The sequence below is a fragment of the Siphateles boraxobius genome, unplaced genomic scaffold, assembly GCF_051911475.1.
Source record: "Siphateles boraxobius isolate OS27281-9 unplaced genomic scaffold, OSU_SipBor_1 5, whole genome shotgun sequence".
NCBI classification, from domain to species: domain Eukaryota; kingdom Metazoa; phylum Chordata; class Actinopteri; order Cypriniformes; family Leuciscidae; genus Siphateles; species Siphateles boraxobius.
Genome location: NW_027509141.1, coordinates 3,986,959 through 4,014,013, shown reverse-complemented (window position 1 = coordinate 4,014,013; position 27,055 = coordinate 3,986,959). Strand labels below are relative to the sequence as shown.

At 42.6% G+C, this 27,055-nt stretch overlaps 11 non-coding genes across 11 annotated transcripts; 7 read left to right on the top strand and 4 right to left on the bottom strand.

The window, feature by feature from the left end:
* The first annotated feature begins 3,640 nt into the window (after positions 1-3,640).
* Positions 3,641-3,712, top strand: trnae-uuc (transfer RNA glutamic acid (anticodon UUC)). The gene has a single exon. It is a non-coding gene; the product is annotated as a tRNA-Glu (tRNA).
* A 6,585-nt stretch (positions 3,713-10,297) lies between these two features.
* Positions 10,298-10,369, top strand: trnae-uuc (transfer RNA glutamic acid (anticodon UUC)). Its single transcript has one exon. It is a non-coding gene; the product is annotated as a tRNA-Glu (tRNA).
* A 321-nt stretch (positions 10,370-10,690) lies between these two features.
* trnae-cuc (transfer RNA glutamic acid (anticodon CUC)) lies at positions 10,691-10,762 on the bottom strand. The gene has a single exon. It is a non-coding gene; the product is annotated as a tRNA-Glu (tRNA).
* An 837-nt stretch (positions 10,763-11,599) lies between these two features.
* Positions 11,600-11,673, top strand: trnar-acg (transfer RNA arginine (anticodon ACG)). The gene has a single exon. It is a non-coding gene; the product is annotated as a tRNA-Arg (tRNA).
* An 815-nt stretch (positions 11,674-12,488) lies between these two features.
* Positions 12,489-12,560, bottom strand: trnae-cuc (transfer RNA glutamic acid (anticodon CUC)). Its single transcript has one exon. It is a non-coding gene; the product is annotated as a tRNA-Glu (tRNA).
* A 978-nt stretch (positions 12,561-13,538) lies between these two features.
* Positions 13,539-13,611, top strand: trnar-acg (transfer RNA arginine (anticodon ACG)). The gene has a single exon. It is a non-coding gene; the product is annotated as a tRNA-Arg (tRNA).
* Positions 13,612-14,482: 871 nt separating this feature from the next.
* trnae-cuc (transfer RNA glutamic acid (anticodon CUC)) lies at positions 14,483-14,554 on the bottom strand. Its single transcript has one exon. It is a non-coding gene; the product is annotated as a tRNA-Glu (tRNA).
* An 820-nt stretch (positions 14,555-15,374) lies between these two features.
* On the bottom strand, positions 15,375-15,446 carry trnae-cuc (transfer RNA glutamic acid (anticodon CUC)). Its single transcript has one exon. It is a non-coding gene; the product is annotated as a tRNA-Glu (tRNA).
* A 9,195-nt stretch (positions 15,447-24,641) lies between these two features.
* On the top strand, positions 24,642-24,713 carry trnae-uuc (transfer RNA glutamic acid (anticodon UUC)). Its single transcript has one exon. It is a non-coding gene; the product is annotated as a tRNA-Glu (tRNA).
* Positions 24,714-26,720: 2,007 nt separating this feature from the next.
* On the top strand, positions 26,721-26,792 carry trnac-gca (transfer RNA cysteine (anticodon GCA)). Its single transcript has one exon. It is a non-coding gene; the product is annotated as a tRNA-Cys (tRNA).
* A 142-nt stretch (positions 26,793-26,934) lies between these two features.
* trnac-gca (transfer RNA cysteine (anticodon GCA)) lies at positions 26,935-27,006 on the top strand. Its single transcript has one exon. It is a non-coding gene; the product is annotated as a tRNA-Cys (tRNA).
* The last annotated feature ends 49 nt before the right edge of the window (positions 27,007-27,055 follow it).

The window sequence follows — 27,055 nt, the reverse complement described above, 5'->3', positions numbered from 1 at the left end:
TCCCAGCTCTATCTGTGTTTCACTTTTATATTTAACAGTTTTACACAACACCCTTTGAGTTTTACCTGATCACAAAAGGAAATTAAGAGAGAATGATTAAGTAGTTTTTATTTTCTTGAAGAGGCCAACAAAGGCTTGCTCAATATATTTACAAAATAAGCAAGGATCAGTAAACAGATAAACAAGTTTAAATAACCAAATTGTCAGGAGAGGGCCAGGCCAAAATAACAAACAAAATGGGGGCTTCCTAAAGTTTAAACCCAATTAAATTTCCTAACAAAAAGAAGATGAAATCAAAGACAATTATCTTACCTCTCTCCCTGACTAACAAAGAGTAAACAGGAGAAAAGTTCAGGAGTAGATACTCCAAACAAATTGGCACCCGTCTCCCTACACGATTGAACTTAAACTCACACAGTCTAAGAGCTCGTGTTACTCAAACACAGATCAGGTTTAACAACATGTAACACCACAACGTCTGGGATAGCCGAAGAGGGATTCCTCCTGAACACTGTGTCTTTGGTGCTTTATACCCACTCCTGTTAATCAGTGCCAGCTGCAGGTGATTTGGGGTGCTGCATGGCAGAGAGAAAGAGAGAGAGAGAGAGAGAGAGAGAGAGAGACACACAGAAGGAGGGGAGAAAACATCGCCAGCACACAAACTCTAAGTATTACGTCATGGGACGTAACACACTGCATCACTCACTGCACCTCTCACTGCACCTCTCACTGCACCTCTCACTGCATCTCTCACTGCATCTCTCACTGCACCTCTCACTGCATCTCTCACTGCACCTCTCACTGCACCTCTCACTGCACCTCTCACTGCACCTCTCACTGCACCTCTCACTGCACCTCTCACTGCACCTCTCACTGCACCTCTCACTGCACCTCTCACTGCATCTCTCACTGCACCTCTCACTGCACCTCTCACTGCAGCGGCATTTTACTAAAGCAAGGATACCCGAGACAAGGGTGTGATCAATTGCTCTGTGATCTCAGCTGTGTCTTGCTGTTGCATCATAGTCATGATCAAACCGTAGTTGAACATACCATCTTTTGTATAATTGCTTAAATGTTTATTCAAATTGGTTGCTTTATGTTTTCCCAGGTACAGCAGGCGTTGTAAGTCACAGGAAACAGGAGATATTGAAACACGGTATTCAAGCCCCTGAAGCACCCATGGCAGGACCTGAGAACCTTCCTGCTGCTATGCAGAAAGGACCGACTCTCTGTTCCGGCAATTTGTCAGAGCCACACCTTTTTATCCTGCCACCAAATACTGCTGGGGAGGCAAAACTCAAGGGGAGGTCGCAACCTCAGGCCATCTTCCAGGCTCCACCATCACATCAAGGACTTCCTGTCCCTATTGCACCAGCACCACCTGTCTCTCTCCCTTTCATTTTACCACCTGTGCAGCTTCCTACAGTGCCTGGTCCCTCACAGGTGATGTTCTTCAACCTCCCATTACCGTCAGCTATGCCACCATCAGCTCAGACACAGACATCCAGTCAGGCGGTTCCTTACTCCACTCAGCAATATAGAAAGAGAAAACAGAAGAGGGAGAGCGCTGGAACAGTAACAAGAAAGTATGTTAGGAAGACAGACGTCATTCTTTGCAGAAAGTGCAATAAGGAGAGAAAGCCACCAACACATCTTCAGTACTTTGGCAACTGGTACTGCGAAGAGTCTGAGACTAAATCATATGATGAATGGAGGTTGTGGTGCTGATGGAACGAGGTTATAGGGGAAAAAAAGCCAGGAAATGACAACCCTCCAGCTTCTTAAAATTGCTCTTTCAGCATGTTATTTTTATTTATTTATTTGATTAATGTTTGATTATAGAGCAATTCTCCAACAATGACAGCTGTCTTTAAAATGTATAGCAACTATGTGTGTGATGCCTTTTGAATCATTTTTAAACATGGTTGGTGTGTGTTTGTGTGTGTGTTTGTGTGTGTGTTTGTGTGTGTGTGTGTGTGTGTGTGTGTGGGTGTGTGTGTGGGTGTGTGTGTGGGTGTGGGTGGTGCGCATGCATCTGTGAGTAGGATGGGGATAATGGGTGTTGTGTTTGTACCTTTATTTGTGTTTTATTCATTTTACTTTTCTTACACTTTATTTGATTACATTTGTTTACAGTTTTTAGAATAGGAGTGAAAGACAGGTATACTGTATCAGGTAATTTAATTGTTATTGGAGTTAAGTAAAATACTTGGCCCAGGGAAAGAAACTACAGTATCCAGAGATTGGTGGTCCATTGTTTTAATGGTCCTGTTAGTAGCTGTCGTCAGGGCAACAGGTGGTTGCCTGGATGAGAACAGTTTATTTTAGTTATTTTGTTACGTTAACTTATGCCTTAAGTTATTTATATACCTGATTATCATTAATATAATTATTACTTTTATTATTAATAATAATACATATTTTTAATAATAATCATAATAATAATAGATGAGAAGGATTTTTTTTAGATTATTTATGTTTAGCTATGCCTTAAGTTATTTATGTACCGGAATGTGATTATATTAAAAAAAATGTAATGGGTTTGGATGTTTCTGTGTTTTTTCTTATTCATCTACTTCCTCTTTTCATTATTATTATTGTTCTTTACTGTATTATTTACTACAACAACTACACTAAAATTATATACACATTTTAATTTCTGGGCAACAGGTGGTTGCCTGGATGAGAAGAGTTTATTTTAGTCATTTTATTACGTTAACTTATGCCTTAAGTTATTTATGTACCTGATTATCATTAATATCATTATTACTATTATTATTAATAATAATAATAATAGATGAGAAGCATTTAAGTTATTTATGTACCTGATTATCATTAATATCATTATTACTATTATTATTATAATAATATATATTTTAAATAATAATAATAATAGATTAGAAGCATTTATTTTAGTTTATTTATGTTTAGTTATGCCTTAAGTTATTTATGTACCACATTATTATTACTACTATTATTATTAATATTACCAGTTTTAATAATTGTTGTGATTATATTAAAAAAATATAATGGGTTAGGACGTTTTTGTGTTTTTCTTCTTCATCTGCTTCCTCTTATAATTATTATTATTATTGTTTACTGTATTATTATATACATATGTTAATTTCTACACATGACAGAATTATCTGGACTTAAATGTGTAGTTAAATAACGTTTATCCTAATAATTAACATTAGTCATAAAAAGTTAGCTTTGATGGAAGTATGCGCGCCGTCCTTGGCGCAATGGATAACGCGTCTGACTACGAATCAGAAGATTCTAGGTTCGACTCCTGGCTGGCTCGTTCTGCCTCTTTTACTACGCTGTCAGCCCTTAGCCGTTTTATTATTTCCCTATATTATCCCATAGTTTTTGTTATGAATATTATTGGATTGGTTGAGAAATTTTGCATGAGTACTGTCACAAGGACCTTGCTTTACGACCAGTTTATAGTGTCTATTATGCCATCGCAGGAATCGGAGGAAACTGAACCCCCTTGGCGAGGCAAATGAGAGCTCTCTCTGTTGAGCCTGATGAAATTGAATTCAGTAAACATTCCCTTCGGATCATTCCCATGTTCTTAAAGGGGGCGGTCACACACTAAAAGCAAAAGGGCCTGCTCCAGGTGGAAAGAAGATCCTATATGGTCTAGCGGTCAGGATTCCTGGTTTTCACCCAGGTGGCCCGGGTTCGACTCCCGGTATGAGAAGATTGGGTTGCCTTTGCATCACTTAATTGAAACAACCAGCACGTATGTCTGTGCCAGTGGCGGAGCTTCAGCAACCTGATATGTTGAGGTTCTGTCCCCAATCAGTGTCCCTTCGATAACTCAGCTGGTAGAGCGGAGGACTGTAGGTAGCAAGTTGGCAATCCTTGGGTCGCTGAATTGACTCCGGCTCGATGGAGGTCTTTTTCACACATAAACATTTCCTTGGCCGTGCTTCTCGACGAGGGCGTCAGCGCTTGAGTTCGTAGTTCGGCATTTTAAAATCACGTCCTCCAGTGGTGGGCAAAAAGCTCATTCCCTGACCGGGAATCGAACCCTGGCCGCGTCGGTGAGAACGCTGAATCCTAACCACTAGACCACCAGGGAAGGTCTGTTGACACCTGCCCCTCAAGCCCAGCTGTTGGCCTCCACCAGATTTTGTAGCAAGACCACTAATACTTGTATTTTCCTCCAGGAGAGGAGACATCACTGACCCCTGACCCTGGATCCCAGATCTTCCACTGACAAACTGTCCATACTTTGTAGGAATATCCTAACAACACCACAACTTGCCATGAAAACAAAGCAACCGAGATCCCCAACATGTGAGGCCTCGATCTCGAAGGTTTTTATGGCAGTTTTTTGCAGACGTCTCTTAACCTGGATCCCAGTTCTTCCACTGAGAAACTGTCACAGACTCTGTAGGAACATCCTAACAACACCACAACTTGCCATGAACACAAAAAAATTAAGATCCCCAACATGTGAGTTCTCCATCTCGAAGGTTTTTATAGCAGTTTTTTGCAGACGTCTCTGACCCTGGATCCCAGTTCTTCCACTGAGAAACTGTCACAGACTCTGTAGGAATATCCTAACAACACCACAACTTGCCATGAACACAAAAAATTTAAGATCCCCAACATGTGAGGCCTCCATCTCGAAGTTTTTATAGCAGTTTTTTGCAGACGTTTCTGACCCTGGATCCCAGTTCTTCCACTGATAAACTGTCACAGGCTCAGTAGGAATATCCTAACAACACCACAACTTGCCATGAAAACAAAACCAATGAGATCCCCAACATGTTAGGCCTGCATCTCGAAGGTTTTTGTAGCAGTTTTTTGCAGACGTCTCTGGCCCTGGATCCCAGTTCTACTGCTGTGAAACTGTCACAGGCTCTGTAGGAATATCCTAACAACAACGAGATCCCCAACATGTGAGGCCTCCATCTAGATGGTTTTTGTAGCAGGCCCCTCATCTGACCCCTTCCCGATGTTGGCTCCAGGTCTGATAATTGCTAGAGAAAAAGTAGATTTCATGACAGGCCACTGCCCAGTCGAACACCAACAGTTAGGTGGGCCAGTGGCGCAATGGATATGAATCAGAAGATTCTAGGTTCGACTCCTGGCTGGCTCGATCTGCCTCTTTTACTACGCTGTCAGCCCTTAGCCGTTTTATTATTTCATTTTATTATCCCATAGTTTTTGTTATTTATATTATTGGATTGGTTGAGAAATGTTACCCGTTACGGAAAGCAGTGACACAAGTCGGCAGCACAACTTGCGAGCAAAATGAGAAACAAGCGTTTTTTTCCAAAATTGGTGATTTCCGCTTTTTTGCAGAATCTGTTAGTTGAGATCATGAAGAAGCCTCTCCATGTTTGAGATAACAGTATTGGTATATTTAAAAGCGTACATTTTGAGGTTGAAATCGGCTTGTTTTTCGGAGATTCTAGCATGCAGTAGGGGCGTGTCATTGTCTGTGTGTATTTCCATACTGAATAGCCGCCGGCGCTTTTGCCCCCGCCCCCCAACAGCGTGTCTACTTAATTATGCAGCTCTCTAGCCGGCTCTATCTGATATCAAAATTCATAATATCCCTAATCTACAACTGAGCGAAGATGAAGACGAGGAAGAATGTATCGGACTGGCGTCAGACGAGTTGGACCGTAAGATATCAGAGGCTATATCAATAGTAACATTTGATGGGGATATAGATAGAGAAATGGTGAAAATCCGTAACTTTGACTGTAAATGTTACATGAGGAGAAAAGAGAACTCTCTGCATGGGAGACAGTCTTGTATTCAGAAGCTTTCTCCAGACATTATGTACAACATACGGCTGGATTCTTTAGCTGCGGAAAAAGAGTGGCAGGACATGCGAATTATTGGACATTTAGAAGCAAACAGACGCATAGTGCAAACTTCGGAGATGGTTACATCCACAAAGAAGACCCCAACAAAGAGAAAGTGTGCCCGAACGACTTATTTCATTGGAGGCAACGAGATCTGCAAGAATACTTTTCTGTTTCTTATGGGGTGAGTTTCCATAAACATCAAAGTTTGTCGTTTTAAGTTCATTCTAAGTTCATCTCATGTTTAGTCCATGTTTAGACCTTCCAATACCTACCTATTGTTTTAGCTAGCTCAGGACTGTCGTTTTAATTGTAACGTTAGCTGCTAATGGTTAGCATCATATCACTTGCCAAAACCCCCATTACTATAATGAGCTTTAAGATGGTAATGTGAGCTTCTGCTATTAATTTGAATAATGCTTCAATTGCTTGAATTGACTGGTGTTAATGACTTAACTTGAATTGATTGTGATGCTAAAAATTTTAGCCAGTGGTGGAGGAAGTACTACTTAATATTCTTACCACGAATTTACTAACGTAATCGTAAATGTATCAGATTAAATTCCTACTTAAGTAAAAGTATAAAGTATACGTAGCCGTAAAATGTGCGTTAAAAGTCAAAAGTAAAAGTATTTATGAAGAGTTTAATGTACAGGATTTTTTTTATCCTTTGACTCGAACCAGGTCTAACCATTAACTGAGGTCTAAACCAGGACTAAAACAAGACTAAACCAGGAAGTACAGATACAAGTTCTAAAGTAAGTAAAAGTAAAAAGTATTAAAAGTATTTTACTTCAGTAAAGTAAAAGTACCTATAATTTGTACAATACATTTTGATATAGGTGACAAGATGCCTGTTAGCAAGACCATGATGTTAAACGTTTTTTCTTTATTTCCCCCTTTTTTCAGCATTGGCAGAGACACCCTGGCTGATATAGTCAAACACCATGAGGAGAATGGGGCAAGACCACGTTTGAGGAAGAAGCACTCACTGCCACGTCCACCAGCCAGGTTCATCAGCCCTGAGGATATCAACAGAGTTGTGGACTTCATAAAAAACTATGCAGAAGACAATACCATCATGCTGCCTGGCCGACAGCCTGGGCATAAGGATTGGCATGTGAAGTTGCTGCCAACTCATGTGTCCAAGGCCTCAGTGTGGCGTCTCTACGTGAAGTCTGCTAAGGAGCTTGGTATGTGTAAACATTGATTTAAAATTGAGTGCTTATAAAGTGAAATAATGCAGAGCACTATTAGCAATTACAATACAATTAACCATAAGCAATATCTGTTTTTCAGGTGAGCGTGCAGTTTGTAAAACCAGCTTCAAAGCACTGTGGAACCGACTTCTCCTTCACATCAAAAGTTGCCGGCCACGCACAGATCTCTGCTGGCAGTGCCAAAGCAATAACGAGCAGATGATATGAAGTGCAAACCTCCCAGATGATAGAAATTCTGAAGCAGTAAAGAAGCAACAAGATCATCTTTCCCTTGTGCAGAAAGAGAGCGCTGTGTACAACGAAATGACTGCTGCCTGAAGAAAGATTTGCTCTGGCTCTAACCTGTCTTTTGGACCATCCCTACCAGCAAGCAAGAAGATTAGGATGCATTACAGTTTTGATTTTGCTCAGCAGGTAATATTTCACACACATTTACTTCACTTTACTTCATTAATGTCCCTTAAAGGGCGATTTGGTGCATGAGAAGAAATAGTGCAAATGCAGAATAGCATCAATATAGTAAGTTTTATCTTTATTAGACAATTATGAATAGTTGCAAATTTAATTTAATCTAGTCCAAGTTCCCTCTCTCCCTCTGTCTCCTACAGTTACACTTTCCCTCAAACCCTCTCCAGCCAGGACCAATGTACTTCTTGACCCCACGGAAATGTGGCCTATTTGGTGTTTCATGTGAAGGGCTGCAGAAACAGGTGAATTACCTGATTGATGAAGGCATGTCATCTACTAAGGGAAGCAATGAAGTCATCAGCTACATGCATCATTTCTTCGGCAACTTTGGAGTTGGAGAAACAGAGGTGGATCTTCATTGTGACAACTGCAGTGGGCAGAACAAGAACAACTTCATGCTCTGGTACCTTGCCTGGCGGGTTGGACACAAGCTTCACGATAAAATTGAAATCCACTTCCTTATTGCTGGCCACACCAAGTTTTCCCCTGACTGTGGCTTTGGACTCATCAAGCAAGCCTACATGAAGACAAGAGTCAACACTTTGGCAGACATCGCTGAGGTACTTTAACTTTACTTTGCTTTAATGACTTCAGTGCTGTTTTCTGTTCTGCTTCAATGAAACATTTAACTGAAGATCTTTTTTTTTCTTCCTCTCTTCTCTTTTTTGTCTTTAGGTTGTGGAAAACAGCTCTCCTGTGAGTCGCCTCAATATCCCACAGCTTGTTGGAACGGAAGAGGGAAAAGTTTTAGTCCAGACCTTCGACTGGCAGCAGCATCTGACTCGCCACTTCCGTAGACTCCCACAGATCAAGAGTTATCAGCACTTCAGGTAATTGAAACTTTCACATTGTGTACATACAATATAACATAGCAACAACATACACATGACAGTTTTTTATAGGAAAATACTTTGCCATGTTTAAAATGTCTTATGTGCTTTTTCTGTCACAGCTTTGAAGCCAAGAGACCAGGTGTGGTGCTTGCAAAAAGTCACCGTGATTCACAACCTGTCGAATATCAGCTACTGCGCGACGGAGCAGATCTGCCCCCTGTCGACGGTCTTCCTGTCCTGGCCCCACCTGGACTGAAAATTGACAGGCAGACCTATCTATATGAAAAAATCAGGCCATTCTGTGCTGACGAGGCAAGAGACATCACATGCCCAGCGCCAAGGGTCACAACACAGAAGAGTCTACAGAAGAGGATGCGAATGTAATTTCATTGGACTGTGTCACAAAGACCTTTTTTCTTGTTTATAACACCTGCAATGTCACTTTATCAACCAACCACCTGAATTTAGTTTTACATTCTTGTATGAAAAGCATTCTAAACAATGTTTGATTGATTTGATTATGGAAAATAAAAAAAGAATATATCAATCAACCAGTTTATTGCTTATCTTTTATCATTAGCAAAAGTTTGTATTTCATGTTGCATGAGTACACCGAAGAAAATTCCTAGTCTGTAAAACCTTTCATTGACAATGGCAATAAAATCTATTCTGATGCATACTCCTATACTGTATGTAGGGACGGACGGGGACTAAAAAACGGCCCTTGACTTTGACTAGGCCCGGCCCAAAGCAATCGGCGCGCAGAAACTCGACAACAACAACAATAACGCCTGCCATGAGAGTCACAAGACTTTAATTGTGGCTCATGGTACTATACCATCCAAATTATAGCTAAAAGCATATTCTACAATCTATTCCATGCTGTCTCAAAATGAATTTATTACTTAATAATCTTAATTAATTTATGCAGTAATTAATCTTAGCTACTGCACAAAAAATAATACCACATCTAAATGAAAATACACCATTACAAATGTAACTTCTGTATTCAAAATCTTCAATGTTTATTTTTAAAAAGTAAAAGCACAACATATTTCATAATATTAGCTACTGCCCAGCATATATATATATATATATATATATATATATATATAAAATCATATAGCACATCCTGTTTCTGATTTTAACATTCTCTAGAGTTTATCCTATTTTTTTATTCAGTGTACATAAGAGTTGCCTATACAGTTTTATCGGTAGATGCTAAGAGACATTTATTTATTACCTGTTTGCAAACTTTTTTTTTCTTTGATGGCACATTTTCCTGACCTTTTTGCTCCCCCCTGTGCTTTACAGCTTTACAGGGAGAGCTTTACAGGGGGTATGGCTTATCTAAATGAGATGTAAATGAGCCCTATTGTCACTCCCAGCAGCAGAGAGAGGTGAGAACTGCACAATCTTTTGAGGCCGTTTTCTGCCCTTTTAGCTTTTTTGTGTGCCTACCCTAAAATGGGTGCCTGCCCACAACTTCTCCAAATATTATCAGATTTCCATGTGTTACACATCGTTGTAAAGCTTTGAGACTACACTTCCAGAATCTGTGAATAACTCAAAATGCCCCAAAACCGACTTTTGTCCCTACTTTCCGTGATCGGTCACAAATATTAAAAATTGACAGTCCAACAATAGGCTGCTTTGTCAGTAGGATAACGGTTACCATACAATACTATGCGTCTTTTCAAATGCATTGCATGAATACTGTCACAAGCACCTTGCTTTACGACCAGTTTATAGTGTCTATTATGCCATCGCAGGAATCACAGGAAACTGAACCCCCTTGGCGAGGCAAATGAGAGCTCCCTCTGTTGAGCCTGATGAAATTGAATTCAGTAAACATTCCCTTCGGATCATTCCCATGTTCTTAAAGGGGGCGGTCACACACTAAAAGCAAAAGGGCCTGCTCAAGGTGGAAAGACGATCCTATATGGTCTAGCGGTCAGGATTCCTGGTTTTCACCCAGGCGGCCCGGGTTCGACTCCCGGTATGAGAAGATTGGGTTGCCTTTGCATCACTTAATCGAAACAACCAGCACGTATGTCTGTGCCAGTTTTAGCCAGTGGCAGAGCTTCAGCAACCTAATATGTTGAGGTTCAGTCCCCAATCAGTGTCCCTTCGATAGCTTAGCTGGTAGAGCAGAGGACTGTAGGTAGCACGTTGGCAATCCTTAGGTCGCTGTTTCGACTCCGGCTCAAAGGAGGTCTTTTTCACACATAAACATTTCCTTGGCCGTGCTTCTCGACGAGGGCGCCAGTGCTTGAGTTCGTAGTTCGGCATTTTAAAATCACGTCCTCCGGTAGTGGCCAAAAGCTCATTCCCTGACCGGGAATAGAACCCAGGCCACGGCGGTGAGAGCGCCGAATCCTAACCACTAGACCACCAGGGAAGGTCTGTTGATGCCTGCCCCTCAAGCCCGGCTCTTGGCCTCTACCAGATTTTGCAGCAAGACCACTAATACTTGTATTTTCCTCCAGGAGAGGAGAAGTCACTGAACCCTGACCCTGGATCCCAGATCTTCCTCTGACAAACTGTCACAGACTCTGTAGGAATATCCTAACAACACCACAACTTGCCATGAAAACAAAGCAACCGAGATCCCCAACATGTGAGGCCTCCATCTCGAAGGTTTTTATAGCAGTTTTTTGCAGGCGTCTCTTAACCTGGATCCCAGTTCTTCCACTGAGAAACTGTCACAGACTCTGTAGGAATATCCTAACAACACCACAACTTGCCATGAACACAAAAAATTTAAGATCCCCAACATGTGAGGCCTCCATCTCGAAGGTTTTTATAGCAGTTTTTTGCAGACGTCTCTGACCCTGGATCCCAGTTCTTCCGCTGAGAAACTGTCACAGGCTCAGTAGGAATATCCTAACAACACTACAACTTGCCATGAAAACAAAACCAATGATATCCCCAACATGTGAGGCCTGCATCTCGAAGGTTTTTATAGCAGTTTTTTGCAGACGTCTCTGGCCCTGGATCCCAGTTCTTCTGCTGAGAAACTGTCACAGGCTCTGTAGGAATATCCTAACAACACCACAACTTAACATAAAAAATAAAAAAAACGAGATCCCCAACATGTGAGGCCTCCATCTCGAAGGTTTTTGTAGCAGGCCCCTCATCTGACCCCTTCCTGATGTTGGCTCCAGGTCTGTTAATAGCATGTGAAAAAGTAGATGTCACGACAGGCCTCTGCCCAGTCAAATACCAATAGTTAGCTGGGCCAGTGGCGCAATGGATAACGTGTCTGACTACGGATCAGAAGATTCTAGGTTTCGACTCCTGGCTGGCTCGATCTGCCTCTTTTACTACTCTGTCAGCCCTTATCCGTTTTATTATTTCCCTATATTATCCCATAGTTTTTGTTATTAATATTATTGGATTGGTTGAGAAATTTTAAAAATTGACAGTCCAACAATAGGCTGCTTTGTCAGTAGGATAACGGTTACCATACAATACTATGCGTCTTTTCAAATGCATTGCATGAGTACTGTCACAATGACCTTGCTTTACGACCAGTTTATAGTGTCTATTATGCCATCGCAGGAATCGGAGGAAACTGAACCCCCTTGGCGAGGCAAATGAGAGCTCCCTGTATTGAGCCTGATAAAATTGAACTCAGTAAACATTCCCTTCGGATCATTCCCATGTTTTTAAAGGGGGCGGTCACACACTAAAAGCAAAAGGGCCTGCTCCAGGTGGAAAAAAGATCCCATATGATCTAGCGGTCAGGATTCCTGGTTTTCACCCAGGCGGCCTGGGTTCGACTCCCGGAATGAGAAGATTGGGTTGCCTTTGCATCACTTAATCGAAACAACCAGCACGTATGTCTGTGCCAGTAGCAGTTTTAGCCAGTGGCAGAGCTTCAGCAACCTGATATGTTGAGGTTCTGTCCCCAATCAGTGTGCCTTTGATAGCTCAGCTGGTAGAGCGGAGGACTGTAGGTGTCAAGTTGGCAATCCTTAGGTCGCTGAATTGACTCCGGCTCGAAGGAGGTCGTTTTCACACATAAACATTTCCTTGGCCGTGCTTCTCGACGAGGGCTTCAGCGCTTGAGTTCGTAGTTCGGCATTTTAAAATCATGTCCTCCGGTGGTGGGCAAAACCTCATTCCCTGACCGGGAATCGAACCCAGGCCGCGGCGGTGAGAGCACCGAATCCTAACCACTAGACCACCAGGGAAGGTCTGTTGACACCTGCCCCTCAAGCCCAGGTCTTGGCATCTACCAGATTTTGCAGCAAGACCACTAATACTTGTATTTTCCTCCAGGAGAGGAGACGTCACTGACCCCGGACCCTGGATCCCAGATATTCCACTGACAAACTGTCACAGACTCTGTAGGAATATCCTAACAACACCACAACTTGCCATGAAAACAAAGCAACCGAGATCCCCAACATTTGAGGCCTCCATCTCGAAGGTTTTTATAGCAGTTTTTTGCAGGCGTCTCTTAACCTGGATCCCAGTTCTTCCACTGAGAAACTGTCACAGACTCTGTAGGAATATCCTAACAATACCACAACTTGCCATGAAAACAAAGCAACCGAGAAAATTTAAGATCCCCAACATATGAGGCCTCCATCTCAAAGGTTTTTATATCAGTTTTTTGCAGACGTCTCTGACCCTGGATCCCAGTTCTTCCTCTGAGAAACTGTCAAAGGCTCAGTAGGAATATCCTAACAACACCACAACTTGCCATGAAAACAAAACCAATGAGATCCCCAACATGTGAGGCCTGCATCTCGAAGGTTTTTATAGCAGTTTTTTGCAGACGTCTCTGACCCTGGATCTCAGTTCTTCCGCTGAGAAACTGTCACAGGCTCAGTAGGAATATCCTAACAACACCACAACTTGCCATGAAAACAAAACCAATGAGATCCCCAACATGTGAGGCCTGCATCGGGAAGGTTTTTATAGCAGTTTTTTGCAGATGTCTCTGGCCCTGGATCCCAGTTCTTCTGCTGAGAAACTGTCACAGGCTCTGTAGGAATATCCTAACAACAACGAGATCCCCAACATGTGAGGCCTCCATCTCGAAGGTTTTTGTAGCAGGCCCCTCATCTGGCCCCTTCCTGATGTTGGCTCCAGGTCTGTTAATAGCATGAGAAAAAGTAGATTTGATGGCAGGCCTCTTCCCAGTCAAACACCAACAGTTAGGTGGGCCAGTGGCGCAACGGATAACGCGTCTGACTACGAATCAGAAGATTCCAGGTTCGACTCCTGGCTGGCTCGATCTGCCTCTTTTACTACGCTGTCAGCCCTTAGCCGTTTTATTATATCCTTTTATTATCCCATAGTTTTTGTTATTAATATTATTGGATTGGTTGAGAAATATTAAAAATTGACAGTCCAACAATAGGCTGCTTTGTCAGTAGGATAACGGTTACCATACAATACTATGCGTCTTTTCAAATGCATTGCATGAGTACTGTCACAAGCACCTTGCTTTACGACCAGTTTATAGTGTCTATTATGCCATCGCAGGAATCGGAGGAAACTGAATCCCCTTGGCGAGGCAAATGAGTGCTCCCTCTGTTGAGCCTGATGAAATTGAATTCAGTAAACATTCCCTTCGGATCATTTCCATGTTCTTAAAGGGGGCGGTCACACACTAAAAGCAAAAGGGCCTGCTCCAGGTGGAAAGAAGATCCCATATGATCTAGCGGTCAGGATTCCTGGTTTTCACCCAGGCGGCCGGGGTTCGACTCCCGGTATGAGAAGATTGGGTTGCCTTTGCATCACTTAATCGAAACGAACAGCACGTCTGTCTGTGCCAGTAGCAGTTTTAGCCAGTGGCAGAGCTTCAGCAACCTGATATGTTGAGGTTCTGTCACCAGTCAGTGTGCCTTCGATAGCTCAACTGGTAGAGCGGAGGAATGTAGGTGGCGAGTTGGCAATCCTTAGGTCGCTAGTTCCACTCCGGCTCGAAGGAGGTCTTTTTCACACATAAACATTTCCGTGGCCGTGCTTCTCGACGAGGGCGTCAGCGCTTGAGTTCATAGTTCGGCTTTTTAAATTCAAGTCTTCCGGTGGTGGGCAAAAGCGCTTGAGTTCATAGTTCAGCATTTTAAATTCACGTCCTCCGGTGGTGGGCAAAAGCACATTCCCTGACCGGGAATCGAACCCGGGCCACGGCGGTGAGAGCGCCGAATCCTAACCACTAGACCACCAGGGAAGGTCTGTTGACGCCTGACCCTCAAGCCCGGCTGTTGGCCTCTACCAGATTTTGCAGCAAGACCACTAATACTTGTATTTTCCTCCAGGAGAGGAGACGCCACTGACCCCTGACCCTGGATCCCAGATCTTCCGCTGACAAACTGTCACAGACTCTGTAGGAATATCCTAACAACACCAACACTTGCCATGAAAACAAAGCAATCGAGATTAGAAGATCTGCCTGTTTTACTACGCTGTCAGCCCGTAGCTGTTTTATTATTTCCCTATATTATCCCATAGTTTTTGTTATTAATATTATTGGATTGGTTGAGAAATTTTAAAAATTGGTAGTCCAACAATAGGCTGCTTTGTCAGTAGGATAACGGTTACCATACAATACTATGCGTCTTTTCAAATGCATTGCATGAGTACTGTCACAAGCACCTTGCTTTACGACCAGTTTATAGTGTCTATTATGCCATCGCAGGAATCGGAGGAAACTGAACCCCCTTGGCGAGGCAAATGAGAGCTCCTTCTGTTGAGCCTGATGAAATTGAATTCAGTAAACATTCCCTTCGGATCATTCCCATGTTCTTAAAGGGGGCGGTCACACACTAAAAGCAAAAGGGCCTGCTCCAGGTGGAAAGAAGATCCCATATGATCTAGCGGTCAGGATTCCTGGTTCTCACCCAGACGGCCAGGGTTCGAATCCTGGTATGAGAAGATTAACACACACACATAAACATTTCCTTGGCCATGCTTCTTGACGAGGGCTTCAGCGCTTGAGTTCGTAGTTCGGCATTTTAAAATCACGTCCTCCGGTGGTGGGCAAAAGCTCATTCCCTGACCGGGAATCGACCCCGGGCCGCGGCGGTGAGAGCGCCGAATCCTAACCACTAGACCACCAGTGAAGGTCTGTTGACACCTGCACCTCAAGCCCGGCTCTTGGCCTCTACCAGATTTTGCAGCAAGACCACTAATACTTGTATCTTCCTCCAGGAGAGGAGACGTCACTGACCCCTGACCCTGGATCCCAGATCTTCCGCTGACAAACTGTCACAGACTCTGTAGGAATATCCTAACAACACCACAACTTGCCATGAAAACAAAGCAACCGAGATCCCCAACATGTGAGGCCTCCATCTCGAAGGTTTTTATAGCAGTTTTTTGCAGGCGTCTCTTAACCTGGATCCCAGCTCTTCCACTGAGAAACTGTCACAGACTCTGTAGGAATATCCTAACAACACCACAACTTGCCATGAACACAAAAAATTTAAGATCCCCAACATGTGAGGCCTGCATCTCGAAGGTTTTTATATCAGTTTTTGCAGAAGTCTCTGGCCCTGGATCCCAGATCTTCTGCTGAGAAACTGTCACAGGCTCTGTAGGAATATCCTAACAACACCACAACTTGCCATGAAAACAAAACCAATGAGATCCCAAACATGTGAGGCCTGCATCTCGAAGGTTTTTATAGCAGTTTTTTCCAGATGTCTCTGGCCCTGGATCCCAGTTCTTCTGCTGAGAAACTGTCACAGGCTCTGTAGGAATATCCTAACAACAACGAGATCCCCAACATGTGAGGCCTCCATCTCTAAGGTTTTTGTAGCAGGCCCCGCATCTGACCCCTTCCTGATGTTGGCTCCAGGTCTGTTAATAGCATGAGAAAAAGTAGATTTCATGACACGGCTCTGCCCAGTCGCACACCAATAGTTAGGTGGGCCAGTGGCGCAATGGATTATGCGTCTGACTACGAATCAGAAGATTCTAGGTTCGACTCCTGGCTGGCTCGATCTGCCTCTTTTACTATGCTGTCAGCCCTTAGCCGTTTTATTATTTCATTTTATTATCCCATAGTTTTTGTTATTAATATTATTGGATTGGTTGAGAAATATTAAAAATTGACAGTCCAACAATAGGCTGCTTTGTCAGTAGGATAACGGTTACCATACAATACTATGTGTCTTTTCAAATGCATTGCATGAGTACTGTCACAAGGACCTTGCTTTACAACCAGTTTATAGTGTCTATTATGCCATCGCAGGAAACGGAGGAAACTGAACCCCCTTGGCGAGGCAAATGAGAGCTCCCTCTGTTGAGCGTGATGAAATTGAATTCAGTAAACATTCCCTTCGGATCATTCCCATGTTCTTAAAGGGGGCGGTCACACACTAAAAGCAAAAGGGCCTGCTCTAGGTGGAAAGAAGATCCCATATGATCTTGCGGTCAGGATTCCTGGTTTTCACCCAGGCGGCCCGGGGTTCGACTCCCGGTATGAGAAGATTGGGTTGCCTTTGCATCACTTAATCGAAACAACCAGCACGTATGTCTGTGCCAGTAGCCAGTAGTGCCAGTAGCAGACTGTTCTGTGTTTTGTTTTGTAGCTTTGGCCCAGGCACGTACGCGGCCCTCAGCCACCCTCATCCGCCCGACTGTGTCCATTGAGGCAGCCACAGGGACCTCAGGTATCCTCACTCGCCCGACTGTGTCCATTGAGGCAGCCACAGGGACCTCAGCTATCCTCACTCGCCCGACTGTGTCCATTGAGGCAGCCACAGGGACCTCAGCTATCCTCACTCGCCCGACTGTGTCCATTGAGATAGATGACAGCACACTGCTGGCAGAGGCAACTAAGTTTGAGATGGCACATCTAGCATGTACGTTTATACTTATTTAAAACATGCAACAAAATATTCAAGTTCCATTCCAGGGATAAAAAAGTTAAGGGAAGTTATTGTGAATTTGCATTTGTTGTATTTATTACATTTTTTTTCCCCAGCACAACGAGTCTGTCTTCCATCTGGATGGATACACACTCTGCCTCAAGTGGATCAGAGGTGGATTTCCAAGGCTCTGTTCAGGTGGACAGCACAAGGCCATCCTGAGCTGATCTTTAGCAGGGTGGACAAACTTTGGTGGTATCCTCCACAGGTTCCACTGAAGACCAGTAATTGCCCTCCGTTAGAGAACTACTTTGGCCATCCCCTGCTGCTCTGGATGCCACGAAAACTGTGGCAAGTGAAGCTGACCTGTCCACATCCAGACTGTCAGAAAGACCTTCTGACCTCAGCTGGCTTGCATCAAAAGATCAGGCAGGTGTTTGCCTTGGGTAAGATATACTTTGTGGCATCTGAGTACCTGGCCTGCCGAAGATGTAAGAGGAAGGTCATCAGCTGGAGCCATGATATCGTCTCCCAGCTCGACATTGGCCACAGGGTGCAGTTCCCTTGCATTCTTACATCAAAACTTGCATGTGACGTCGAGGTAGTATGTTTGATGCGTCAGCGAGGGCTGGGAAACAGCAGCAGCCAGATCCAGCGCAAGCTGCAGGAACGTCATACTGAGGTGTGGTTGCAAAAGACAGTCCAGTATCTGACAGATTGCAAGGGGATTGCCAGTGCTGTCACTTGTAGCCTGATCCTGCCTGTGACATTTGAATCTGCTCCTTCAATGCCTTCTGTCCCTAAGCACCGGTGGTTGATGCAGGTGTACGCCCAGGATGTCCTGCAAAGGCTGGATGAGATCAAGGCCACTATCACATCACAATATGGTCGGATCTTAAAAATGGATTCAACAAAAAAAGTGGCCAGAAAACTAGCAGGACGCAGCTATGGCACTGCTACCTGGGCAACCAATGTTGGCAATGAGCACGGACAGGTGATCATGTCCGTGCTCACAGCCAGCGAAGGTTTTGGTCTCGGGCCAATGATTGAAGGCCTCATCAAGCGATTCAGAGTGGCTGGGGTGGCTCCTCCCGAGGTACTGTATGTCGACCGAGACTGCTGTGGCAACACTCTTCTGAGAAGAATGTTTGAAGAGTGGGAGCAAATGATCATCCGTTTAGATGTATGGCAATTCATGCGGAGGTTTGCTGTGGGTTGCACCACTGACTCTCATCAGTTGTATGCCACATTTATGAGTCGCCTCAGCCACTGTATTTTCATGTGGGACCAGGTTGACCTGACGGCCCTGAAGAAGGCAAAGCATGCAGAGCTAGAAGCTAACTGGAAACCTACATCCGAGGCTGATGTGCTGCGCTGTATCAGCCGTAACGAGCTAGCCCTACATTGCAGGAGAACCACTCGCGGGACCAAGGAGACCCTGGCGCTGATTGAGAGCCATATTCAGGCCTTTGATGGAGAAGCTGGTCGTGACACTATGGGAGTCCCACTAATAAACTCAGCCCGGATGAGAGAGATATTGAAGTCCCAGCGGAAGCATGTGGCCTGCATCCAGGATCCTGTAGGTGTGCAGCTCTACATGCAGACGGGCACTGTAGTGAAGGGAGGGCACCTTCTGCCAACCTACCGCTGTGCCAGAGGTTCCACTTCGCTTGAGTCATTTCACCTGCACCTTAACAGATTCATCCCAGGTAAATAAGTGACCTAACTGAATTATTAAAATAAGATTTGATTTAATTATATATTAAAATAAATATGGGAACAGCTATTTGTGTATCCATATGACATTTTTGTGTGGTCTTATTTTTCTTTTTTGAATTTACAGGTACGCTGGCGAGTGACACCTTCTTCCAGGCGTATCTTTTGGATGGACTTGCAAGGTGGAATGAGGACCGGGCTGTGGCAGCAACAACTGATGAGCAGCAGCCCCATTCCTACAATCATCTTCTGCGTCATGCTGTCAATACTCTTGCAGAGGAGGTTATGGGCAAGAAAATCATCCCTTATGTTGGGCCAATAAAGTGCACTGGTAGATAACTATTTGTTGTTTTGGGTCACATTTTTTTTAAGTGTACACATACCATTTAACCTCTGAATTATAATATAATATCCTGGTATATTATCTAATTTTCAATGTTTTAATATTTTAAAGGTGAGCTTATTGGAGTGGAATACCTTTACCAGCAAACTGGTAAAGTTCTGCAGGACTACAAGTTGGCCATTGAAGAGTCCGAGACCACTGAGGTTGGTATAGAAGTGGATGAAAGTTATGCTGAACTTGAGGAGTTTCAGGACATCACTGTCCCCACCTTTGACACAGAACGGACACCTGTTGCCTCTTCACAAGCATCAGTGTCTGCAGCATCATCTCCAACCCCTCCTGTCACCAGCTCCATTTCATCATTGTCTGTGCTTCCTCCATCACCAGTGACATCTCCTGTCACCAGCTCCATTTCATCATTGTCTGTGGTTCCTCCATCACCAGTTACATCTCCTATCACCAGCTCCATTTCATCATTGTCTGTGGTCCCTCCGTCTCCTGTCACCAGCCCACTGCACAGTCATTCAAAGCCAGGACTCTTTCCTGGAGCACATAGCTGTGAGTTTACCAAAGTATCTATATAGAGTTATTGTGACAACAATTACCACCACCTCTATGTATATATGTCTTATTGAAAGGCAAAATTACAAATTTAAACTGAATGTTTGCCTTTTTCATGTAGTTCCAGTGGACCAATTATCAGCTGAAACTGGTCTTCTGACATCTGAAGAGAACACTTATCATGATGTAAGGGCCCAGTGTACATTTACGTCTGTAAACAAAATCTTAGTTATGTTTGCTGTGCTTTCATGTGAATATTTGTATTCATTGCTGCTATCAAAAGTTCCTAAATTATCTTTTATTCTAGGATTCTGTTGGACCTGATAATATTGGGGGGTATGGAGCCGTGCAGGACTTGGCAGAGTTCTTGGTTAGCCTCAGAGACCACCGTCTGGCCTTGACTGGAGAAGAGTGTGTCAAGATCATCACCCTATGGCAGGCATTGGGGGAGTATGACAAGAGGAAAACCATTTTCCCACGACGTCACCAAACCTCCCTAAAACAGGGACGATTCAGAGCCACTAAGAAGATTGTGGCACCAGGTGTGGAGAGCACCAAAAGGTATGTTAAATTTAGCAAACACAGGTTCTTGATTGTCTTAAATTTTGTATAAAACAAACCACAAAACATAACTATGCACAGATATTAAAAATTTACATCTAGACAACACAAAGCAAAACAGACAGATTAGAAAAGGGGGAAACAAACAAGAAAAATAACAGAGTAAGGATCACACATTGAAATGAATATGTATTCTGCTGTAATTTGCAGGTGTTTCGTTGGGGCTCATAGTCCTGCACAGTGGCCTGACTGCAACCGAGTGGTGGAGGCCATCTTCACAAGGCTTTGTGCCCTCTACCCAAAAGCAGTGCGGTGTGATGGAATGAGGGTGTCCCGCTTCACAATGGTGGTGCGTGCTTACAAGCACATCCGAGAGTGCATCCTCACCAATGCTAAGGTGATGAGCGAAACCACCATCCAGCTCCCAGAAGTTAACACTGCAACAGTCACACAATGGTGAGTAAATTAGCATTGTTCCAGCTAAGCATAAATTGTAGTGCCACACAAAGCGTTCAAGTCTTTTATGTGGTTGTCTTACAGTTTTTTTCAATCGCCAAAAAGCGCTTACCCATACTTCAGATACTTTTTTGAAACTCTTAACACAGACTCACACCAACAAAACACAATTGGCCAAATGGATGATTTTCTTCTAAAAAACACATTTTGTTAAATATATACTAACTCTTCATTTCAAAATAGAACACATCTTTCTCTACACACTAAATTTCCCAAAACACTGGAAATCTGACTCAAAATGAAATTATTCTGTCAAAGAATAACACTTGATTTCACTTCACAAGGTACATGCAGTCAATCAAAGTACACCAGGTTTCAAAATAATGGCTATTATTGACTTTCAAAAACTACATAGACTTGTATGTGTCAGTTTTAAAGGTATTTGCATGCAAAACATGCAATCCCCCGTTTTCACACTAAATTTCATGGTTGGGACTTTTATTTCCACATGTACCGTACTGTTCACATTCAAAAGCATTCCAGTAAAAAGCAAATCAGTTTTTTTTTCACCTCTCTCTGCACCTGCACCTCTCACTGTATCACTCACTGCACCTCTCACTGCATCTCTCACTGCATCATTCACTGCATCTCTCACTTTATCTCTCACTGCATCACTCACTGCATCTCTCACTGCACCTCTCACTGCATCTCTCACTGCTTCTCTCACTGCATCTGTCACTGCACCTCTCACTGCATCTCTCACTGCACCTCTCACTGCATCTCTCACTGCATCTCTCACTGCATCTCTCACTGCACCTCTCACTGCACCTCTCACTGCACCTCTCACTGCACCTCTCACCGCACCTCTCACCGCATCTCTCACCGCACCTCTCACTGCATCTCTCACTGCACCTCTCACTGCACCTCTCACTGCACCTCTCACTGCAGCGGCATTTTACTAAAGCAAGGATACCTGAGACAAGGGTATGATCAATTGCTCTGTGATCTCAGCTGTGTCTTGCTGTTGCATCATAGTCATGATCAAACCGTAGTTGAACATACCATCTTTTGTATAATTGCTTAAATGTTTATTCAAATTGGTTGCTTTATGTTTTCCCAGGTACAGCAGGCGTTGTAAGTCACAGGAACAGGAGATATTGAAACAGGGTATCCAAGCCCCTGAAGCACCCATGGCAGGACCTGAGAACCTTCCTGCTGCTATGCAGAAAGGACCGACTCTCTGTTCCGGCAATTTGTCAGAGCCACACCTTTTTATCCTGCCACCAAATACTGCTGGGGAGGCAAAACTCAAGGGGAGGTCACAACCTCAGGCCATCTTCCAGGCTCCACCATCACATCAAGGACTTCCTGTCCCTATTGCACCAGCACCACCTGTCTCTCTCCCTTTCATTTTACCACCTGTGCAGCTTCCTACAGTGCCTGGTCCCTCACAGGTGATGTTCTTCAACCTCCCATTACCGTCAGCTATGCCACCATCAGCTCAGACACAGACATCCAGTCAAGCGGTTCCTTACTCCACTCAGCAATATAGAAAGAGAAAACAGAAGAGGGAGAGCGCTGGAACAGTGACAAGAAAGTATGTTAGGAAGACAGACGTCCTTCTTTGCAGAAAGTGCAATAAGGAGAGAAAGCCACCAACACATCTTCAGTACTTTGGCAACTGGTACTGCGAAGAGTCTGAGACTAAATCATATGATGAATGGAGGTCTGTGCTGATGGAACGAGGTTATAGGGAAAAAAAGCCAGGAAATGACAACCCTCCAGCTTCTTAAAATTGCTCTTTCAGCATGTTATTTTTATTTATTTATTTGATTAATGTTTGATTATAGAGCAATTCTCCAACAATGACAGCTGTCTTTAAAATGTATAACAACTATGTGTGTGATGCCTTTTGAACCATTTTTAAACATGGTTGGTGTGTGTGTGTGTGTGTGTGTGTGTGTGTGTGTGTGTGTGTGTGTGTGTGTGTGTGTGTGTGTGTGTGTGTGTGTGTGTGTGTGTGTGTGTGTGTGTGTGTGTGTGTGGGTGTTTGTTGCGCGCATGCATCTGTGAGTAGGATGGGGATAATGCGTGTTGTGTTTGTAACTTTATTTGTGTTTTATTCATTTTACTTTTCTTACACTTTATTTGATTACATTTGTTTACAGTTTTTAGAATAGGAGTGAAAGACAGGTATACTGTATAAGGTAATTTAATTCTTATTGGAGTTAAGTAAAATTCTTGGCCCAGGGAAAGAAACTACAGTATCCAGAGATTGGTGGTCCATTGTTTTAATGGTCCTGTTAGTAGCTGTCGTCAGGGCAACCGGTGGTTGCCTGGATGAGAACAGTTTATTTTAGTTATTTTGTTACGTGAACTTATGCCTTAAGTTATTTATGTACCTGATTATCATTTATATCATTATTACTTTTATTATTAAAAATATATATATTTTTAATAATAATCATAATAATAATAGATGAGAAGCATTTTTTTTAGTTTATTTATGTTTAGCTATGCCTTAAGTTATTTATGTACCGGAATGTGATTATATAAAAAAAAATGTAATGGGTTTGGATGTTTCTGTGTTTTTTCTTATTCATCTACTTCCTCTTTTCATTATTATTATTGTTGTTTACTGTATTATTTACTACAACAACTAACCTAAAATTATATACACATTTTAATTTCTGGGCAACAGGTGGTTGCCTGGATGAGAAGAGTTTATTTTAGTTATTTTATTACATTAACTTATGCCTTAAGTTATTTATGTACCTGATTATCATTAATATCATTATTACTATTATTACTAATAATAATAATAATAGATGAGAAGCATTTAAGTTATTTATGTACCTGATTATCATTAATATCATTATTACTATTATTATTATAATAATATATATTTTAAATAATAATAATAATAGATTAGAAGCATTTAGTTTAGTTTATTTATGTTTAGTTATGCCTTAAGTTATTTATGTACCAGATTATTATTACTACTATTATTATTAATATTACCAGTTTTAATAATTGTTTTGGTTATATTAAAAAAATATAATGGGTTAGGACGTTTTTGTGTTTTTCTTCTTCATCTTCTTCTCTTATAATTATTATTATTATTGTTAACTGTATTATTATATACATATGTTAATTTCTACACATGACAGAATTATCTGGACTTAAATGTGTAGTTAAAAAACGTTTATCCTAATAATTAACATTAGTCATAAAAAGTTTGGACGAGCGGGATTCGAACCTAAGATCTTTGGGTGAATTTCAGGCAACTTGTGCTAGCTTTGATAGACGCATGCGCGCTGTCCTTGGAGCAATGGATAATGCGCCTGACTACGAATCAGAAGATTCTAGGTTCGACTCCTGGCTGGCTCGTTCTACCTCTTTTACTACGCTGTCAGCCCTTAGCCGTTTTATTATTTCCTTTTATTATCCCATAGTTTTTGTTATTAATATTATTGGATTGGTTGAGAAATATTAAAAATTGACAGTCCAACAATTGGCTGCTTTGTCAGTAGGACAACGGTTACCATACAATACTACGCGTCTTTTCAAATGCATTGCATGAGTACTGTCACAAGGACCTTGCTTTACGACCAGTTTATAGTGTATATTATGCCATCGCAGGAATCGGAGGAAACTGAACCCCCTTGGCGGGGCAAATGAGAGCTCCCTCTGTTGAGCCTGATGAAATTGAATTCAGTAAACATTCCCTTCGGATCATTCCCATGTTCTTAAAGGGGGCATTCACACACTAAAAGCAAAAGGGTCTGCTCCAGGTGGAAAGAAGATCCCATATGATCTAGCGGTCAGGATTCCTGGTTTTCACCCAGGCGGCCCGGGTTCGACTCCCGGTATGAGAAGATTGGGTTGCCTTTGCATCACTTAATCTAAACAACCAGCACGTATGTCTGTGCCAGTAGCAGTTTTAGCCAGTGGCAGAGCTTCAGCAACCTGATATGTTGAGGTTCAGTCCCCAATCAGTGTACCTTCGATAGCTAAGCTGGTAGAGCGGAGGACTGTAGGTGGCACGTTGGCAATCCTTAGGTCGCTGGTCGCTGGCTCCTCCATCTTGAAGGTTTTTATAGCAGTTTTTTGCAGACATCTCTGGCGCTGGATCCCAGTTCTTCTGCTGAGAAACTGTCACAGGCTCTGTAGGAATATCCTAACAACACCACAAATTGCCATGAACACAAAAAATGTAAGATCCCAAACATGTGAGGCCTCCATCTCGAAGGTTTTTATAGCAGTTTTTTGCAGACGGCTCTGACCCTGGATCCCAGTTCTTCCGCTGAGAAACTGTCACAGGCTCAATAGGAATATCCTAACAACAACGAGATCCCCAACATGTGAGGCCTCCATCTCGAAGGTTTTTCTAGGAGGCCCCTCATCTGACCCCTTCCTGATGTTGGCTCCAGGTCTGTTAATAGCATGAGAAAAAGTAGATTACATGAGAGGCCTCTGCCCAGTCGAACACCAACAGTTAGGTGGGCCAGTGGCGCAATGGATAACGCGTCTGATTACGGATCAGAAGATTCTAGGTTCGGCTCCTGGCTGGCTCGTTCTGTCTCTTTTACTACGCTGTCAGCCCTTAGCCGTATTATTATGTCCTTTTATTATCCCATAGTTTTTGTTATTAATATTATTGGATTGGTTGAGAAATATTAAAAATTGACAGTCCAACAATAGGCTGCTTTGTCAGTAGGATAACGGTTACCATACAATACTATGCGTCTTTTCAAATGCATTGCATGAGTACTGTCACAAGGACCTTACTTTGCGACCAGTTTATAGACGTCTCTGGCCCTGGATCCCAGTTCTTCTGCTGAGAAACTGTCACAGGCTCTGTAGGAATATCCTAACAACACCACAACTTAACATGAAAAAAAAAAAAAAAAAAAACGAGATCCCCAACATGTGAGGCCTCAATCATAAAGGTTTTTGTAGCAGGCCCCTCATCTGACCCCTTCCTGATCACCTTGGTCACGCCCGATCTAGTTGGTACGTTCCAGGAAGTGAGTTGGCTGCAGTTGGAGAGCAAGGCTCTCCCCCATTTTTGTTTCTCTATTTTTGTTTTGTTTTTTGAGTTTTTGTTACTTTAAGTTCGTTTTTTTTTTTTCGCTTAATTTTTTTTTTCAAACCACTTAACATCAGCTTTTGTTTGCTGGAGGGTGGTTATTTTTATTTTTTTGCAAGCATGGACGGATTAACGGCAAACGACACTGGACTGGTTGGAGGAACACGCACGGTAATTGACAATGGACTGGCAGGAGGAACACGCACGGTAATTGACAATGGACTGGCAGGAGAAAAACGCAAGGCAAACGACAATGGACTGGATGATCGACCACTAGTGAGAAACGGAAAAAACCCGAGATGTGAGAGAGAAAATCAGCGAAAGGAAAAATTTTAAAGAGGCTACAGTGATTGTGAATGTGGAAAACGTGATCGATGTAAGAGCGGAGGATATAATTAAAGCTGTAACGGAATTATGTGGGCATGGGGAAATTTTAGCATTAAGACCAAGACAAGGAAAGGAATATGAACTGACAATGGAAAAAGACGAAATGTGTGTCAAACTGACTGATGGACTGACAATAGAAAAAGACGAAATGTGTGTCAAACTGACTGATAGACTGGTATTAAAAGGAGTGAAATGTGAAGTGAAAAATTTGCAAAACAGAGACTATGTTGTTTCCTTCATGCACCTGCCCGTCTATCTTGATGATGTTGAAATTCTTGGAAAATTGGAAGGATGGAGAGTTACTCCCATCTCGAAAATAAAAAGAAGATGTTATCCGGGCATTGACATAGAGGACGGAAAAGAAAATTACTGGGATTTTTTTTACTTTAAAAAAAGTTAATTGAAAGGGGGTATAGCTCAGTGGTAGAGCATTTGACTGCAGATCAAGAGGTCCCCGGTTCAAATCCGAGTGCCCCCTTTATCATGTCTCAATTTGAATGTGATCTTTGGTACTGTTATCGTAGTTCACGACAAGCCAAGCACATTGTTCTCTAACCATCTACAGACAACTATAAGAAAATTACTGTAATTTTTTTTACTTTAAAAAAAGTTAATTGAAAGGGGGTATAGCTCAGTGGTAGAGCATTTGACTGCAGATCAAGTGGTCCTTGGTTCAAATCCGAGTGCCCCCTTTATCATTTCCTTTTCTGAATGTGATCTTTGGTACTGTTTTCGTAGTTC